Source organism: Choloepus didactylus, chromosome 4, assembly GCF_015220235.1.
Source record: "Choloepus didactylus isolate mChoDid1 chromosome 4, mChoDid1.pri, whole genome shotgun sequence".
NCBI classification, from domain to species: Eukaryota; Metazoa; Chordata; class Mammalia; order Pilosa; family Megalonychidae; genus Choloepus; species Choloepus didactylus.
The window spans coordinates 195,532,124-195,538,123 of NC_051310.1; positions in this window are offsets into that span (position 1 = coordinate 195,532,124).

Below are 6,000 nucleotides of genomic sequence, written 5' to 3' on the forward strand. Positions count from 1 at the left end.
CCCATGTTATTTCTTTACTTTTTGCCCCCCCTTTTTCTACTCATCTGTCCTTAAAATGGATAAAGGGATTGTGAACCACAATGCATTCACAATCACACAGTCACATCATATAAGTTATATAGTTATATAGTCATCTTCATGAATCAAGGATACTGGATTGCAGTTCAACAGTTTCAGGTATTTCCTTATGGCTATTCAAATACACAAGATACTAAAAATGGATATCTATAAAATGCATAGGAATAACCCCCATAATGACCTCTCAATTCCATTTGAAATCACTCATCTACTAAAACTTTATTTTGTTTCATTTTTCTTCCTCCTTTGTGTCAAGATGGCTTTCTCAATCCCACGATGCTGGGTCCAGGCTCATACCTTGGAGTCATGTCCCATGTTGTCAGGGACAGTTACACCCCTAGAAGTCATGTCCTATGTAGGGGGGAAGGCATTGAGTTTACCTGCAATGTAGGCTTAGAGAGAGTGGCCACATTTGAGCAATTAAAGAGGTTCTCTGTGGATGGCTCTAAGGCACAATTATAAGCAGGCTTAGCCTCTCCTTTGCAGTACAAGCTTCATAAGGGCAATTGCCAAGATCACAGACTTTGCATATTAAATTGCTAATCCCAAATGCTTGCAAGAATATCAGGAGTCCCCCAGGTAGGTAAGTTTAATATTTCCATGGATTTCCTAAGTCCCTCAATGGGGCTTTGCAAATAGATTTATATTCTCTGTCCAAATACATCAGGATGGTCAAGGCATCACACTAACCTGTGCAAAGTAAGTTCTTACTGCCTATTTAAGGATCTATGTAATTATGGTGTTTGAATAAACTAACCATACATGTTAAATTATATAGCATGATACAGAAAATATAGATTTTCCACCAAATAAAAGTCTCTCCCTTTGGTCTCACATAGAAGTTGAAGTTTCAGAATATAGTCAATACCATCCCTTTCCCTTTTGTCTGGTTTACCTTAGTTCTAACCAAGTCCATTTTCTGCATTTCTGTAATTAAAATTAGATCTCTTTTTCAGTTTCTTTATTTTTGCTGTATGGAGTAATGCTGCCATCCATAGCTGCTGAACTCTGGCTCCAAGTCTCAGGTGTCACACAGATATCTGAAATTCCTGGGACTAACCAGGTTATACAGAAAGACCTCATCTCAGAATTTAGAAAAAAAAAAAAAAAGTTAGAACTAATGAAGACAAGTGGCTTCTGTGAGAGCTTACAATAGAGGAATTTTTAGCATAAGACTTCCCTGGTAACCTATACTCTCATATTCAGTTCTCAGAGTTTGCACATTATACTTAGTCCATATTGGTGAAGTGTTATAATGTATATCTTTTTGATTCTGGCTTATTTTACTCAACACACTGTCTTCAAGGTCCATTCACCTTCTTGCATACCTCACAACTTCATTTCTTCTTGGCACCACTCAATAATCCATAGAATGTATATACCTAGATTACCATTCCATTTGTCCATTGATATACCCTTAGGTCACCTCTGTCCTTTGCATGTTGTGAATACTGTCATGATAGTCACCAATGTGCAATGTCCATTCATGTCCCTGCTCTCAGATCTTCCAAGTGTATACCCAATAACAGGGTTGCAGGACCATATAGCATCCCATAATTAGCTTTCTGTGGAAGAACCATACTGCCCTCCAGATAGGCTGCATCATTCTACTTCCCTACCAACAGGGAATAGGTATCACCCTCCAAATTTTCTCTGGAAAGTGAACCCCTTTGTTTATTTTTAAATGGTTTTATTAACACATCAACCATCCATTCTAAGTAAACATTCAATGATTCCCACTATAGTCACATAGTTATACATTCAACTCCACAACTTATATGAGAACATTTCTTCTGCAAAGAAAGAGGAAAAGGAGAAAAATGTAGGAAAAAATATAAAAGATGAAAAAACTAAAGTAAAATACAATAAGGTCAGACAACAAAACAACCACCAAATATTCTGTGTCACTCCCTTATAACTCCATGTCATAAGCATTTAGCTTTGGTATATTGCCTTATTTACAATTAATGAGTTTCTTACAATGTTAACATTAACTATAGACTCTAGTCTGCATTGATTGTATTTTTTCTCTTCTATTATCCAATTTTCAATGCCTTGCAATTTTGACATTCATTTGTTCTCCCTCTTTTAAAAACTTTCTTATATTTGTACATTTAATAACTATCATTGACCACTCTAGATTTCATTAAGTTATACAATCCCAGTCTTTATCTTCTATCTTTCCTTCTGGTGCCATACATGCCCTTAAGCCTTCCTCTATCCAACCATACTCACACTCATCTGTGTTCAGAGTACTTACAGTACTTACAATATTATGCCACCTTCACACAGTATTATTCTATCCATTTCTGGATCTATATAAGAAATCCTGTTTACCAATACGTACTCCTTCAGCATCAAATGCACAATCTCTAATCTCTTTCTAAGTCTTGATGGCCTTTATTCTCAACTTTAACTCTCAAATTTCTCTTACCCATTTTAGTTTATAGTAATAAGTCCATAGAGTGCACTTCATTTGTTTCTAGCTAATTTCACTCAAAGTAACGTCTACTGTCTAACATTTTTACTTTTGGAATTTATATGTCATACCTTATTTTATTTTATTTTCCCTCTCTCACTGTTACCCATACTGAGAGCCTTCATTTTTACTCTCTTTTCCAAAGCTCTCACTCCTGTCCTTTCCTATCTGCTTGTTGTATTCCCTTTACTATTTCTTGTAGAGCAGGTCTCTTGTTCAGAAACTCTCTCAGTGATTTGTCTGAAAATATTTTAAACTATCTCTCATTTTGAAGGACAGTTTTTCCAGATATAGAATTCTTGGTTGGCAGATTTTCTCTTTCAGTATCTTAAATATATCTTATCACTGCTTTCTTACCTACATGGCTTCTACTGAGAAATCTGCATGTAGTCTTATAGAGCTTTCTTTGTCTGTGATGGATCACATTTCTCTTGCTGCTTTCAGAATTCTGTCTTCATCTTTGACATTTGAAAATCTGCTTGGAGTAGATCTATTCAGATCTGTTCAGTTTATGGTGTGCTGTGCTTCTTGGGTCTACAATTTTATGTCTTTCATAATAATTTGGAAGTTTTCAGTGATTGTTTCCTCTATCATTGTTTCTGCCTCTTTTCCCTTCTCTTCTCCTTCTGGGACACCCATGATATGTACACTCATGTCCTTCATATTGTCATTGAATTCCCTGAGACACTGCACATATTTTTCCATTCTTTACCCTATCTGTTCTTTTTTGGGTAGTATTTCAGATATTCTGCCCTCTAGTTCCTGAATCCTTTCTTCTGTCTTTTCAAATCTGCTGTTGTATGTCTCCATTGTGTTTTCCATCTCTTCAATATCATAGATTTCATTCCCTTAAGTTCTTCCTATTGTTTTCTCCAACATTTTAAAGCTCTTCCTTATGTTCACCCAGTGTTTTCTTTATGTCCTTCAATTATTTTGCAATATCTTCTCCCTCATTATTGATTTGATTTTTGAATTGATTTAGCATATTCATTTGAAGATCTTTAATTAGTTGTTTCAAATCCTGTATCTCATTTGAAGTGTAAGTTTGTTCCTTTGACTGGGCCATGTCTTCATTTTTTCTAGTGTGTCATAAATTTTTGTTGTCTAAGCATGTGGTTTCCTTGACTACCCCAATCAGATTTTCCCAGACTAGGCAGTCCCAATTCTCAGTCAGCTGGTGTAATCAGTGTTATATTTCCCTGAGGATGAGACCCAGAAAGCTGCCAGACTTTCCTTTGAGGACTCTAGATATGGTGCTTTTTCATATCCTGCCCAGCGTTAGTGCTTGTCAGCCCTCAGCTCCCCACTGACATAAAGAAATGTGTTACTGTTAATTCTCATTAGACCCTCTCCCTGCCAGGGACTGACAAGTTCAGAAGCCAAGCATAAGCTGTTTCTGTTTTTTCCTCAGGCCCTAGGATCTAGTTCTCTGAGGGAGGGCAACCACTTGAGCTGGGACCCACCTACTCCTTTTCCTAGGGAAGATAATCCCTTTAAGAGTTTACATCCAACATTTGACTTTTTCCTTTACCTTTCTATCTTAAATCCACCCTTGCGTAGGTCAGCTCTGACAATTGAAAATGCCTGAGGCTTCCTCTAATTAGCTACTTCAAATGAGAGAAAAAGAGGAAAAATAAAGAAATCCCCATTTCAGGGCCAGTCCCCAGTACCCAGTTACCAGTCAAGAACCAGAATTGGTGCCTCGTTCTCTGTGTGGTTTTCCTTGGCACACAGCTGATTTGAATTTGATTCTTTTATTTGTCATTATAAATGGAAGTTTTTCCTTGAGATTCTCTTCTGTGCACTCTCTACTGATGTATAGAAGCAGTACAGATTCTTTCAGTGCATTTTTGGTGCTCTGCCACTTTGCTGAATTTGTTCATTAGCCCTCAGAATTTTGCAGGATACTTTTTGGGACTACCTGTATCTAGGATCATGTCATCTGCCAAAAGTGAAATTTTCCTTGTCATTTCCATGTTGAATGATTTTCATTTCTATTTTTAACACATTCTTTAATGTTGTACATCCATTATAATTCAGGAAAGAATATATTTATATTTGTATTGTTAACCCCAGCCCATTGTCCAAAAAAGGATTCACTTTGTTATACTCTCCCATTTTTATCTTCCAACTTTCATTCTACTAACATGCATGATCCAACATACCCCCTTTCAAACACACTCCTATACATACTAGAGAATTGTTAATTAAAGTCACGATAATATTTGAACATAACCACTATCCTTATTGAAAACTTTACAATCAACCTATATGTAAACCAAAATCTCAACCTTGCAGGGTGTCTATTGTTAAAGAGAGGGCATTAATTTGAAAGGAATGGGATCCTGAAAATCAGAATGGGGGTATATGGGGTGATAATGATGGCAGTGAGGACATTGAAACTTTAGATTCTGCTGAGTTTTTGAGTCTTTACTAAATGAACTGGTAATGATGTGCCCTGAGGAAACAACTACCTGACCTCCAGACTGCCCTGAGGAGACAGCAACTGGTCCTCCAGCCTGCCTTGATGAATCTCTCATGCAACATCCATTGAAGAGGTTAACCCTACAGTGCTTGATACCACTTCCCCTGATGAAAAAGGAGAGATTAATCCTGTTTCAGCAATTGAATCTTCAACATAATGCCCTGAGTTAATTGGCTTGAAAGGCACTTCTAATTCTTTTCATGAACCACTCCTACTACTCCTCTGCATTAGTGAGGGTCCTCCAGGAAAACAGAACCAACAGGGGATAGCTGTAATTATGTGGTTCTATAAAAGTGTCTCAATTGTGTCCAAATTCCATAGGGCACGTGGCAAGCTGGCTACTCTGATGAAGGTCCTTAGTGAAATCTGCAGGAGAGGTTGACTGGCTGAAGAAGTGAATGTTCTTCTCCCTTAAAATATTCAACTGACTAGATTAAATCCAACTGATTGGAATCTCTCCTTGCAGAAGATACTCCCTTAGTTGATCATTGTAATAAGACACAGATGCAATCAATTGATGATTTAATAAACCACACTTCTGGTTTATTAACCAGTCATGAAATGTCCTTGCAGGAACAAGCCAGTGCATACTTGACCAGACTACTGTCTGTCATCATGTAGCCAAGTTGACACATGGAACTAATTGTCACCACATCTTCCAGACCTATAACTAGAGTAATTCCCAACAAGCCCAAAAAGTGAGATACAAATTGTGACCCATGAAGAGGTACAATATACTCTAAAAGAACTGCATGAGTTTTCCTGTTTATATAAACAGAAATTGGGGGAATATATGTGGGAAGGATATTAAGAATGTGGGATAATGCTGGAATGAATATTTGTAGATATGGGACCAATAAGCAGAGATTCTGGATTCAATATGGTAGCTTGAGAGGTTAGAAAGGGCTTTATCTGGATGGTTGGCTGAAAAATGGATCCAAAGGTGGCTTAAATTACA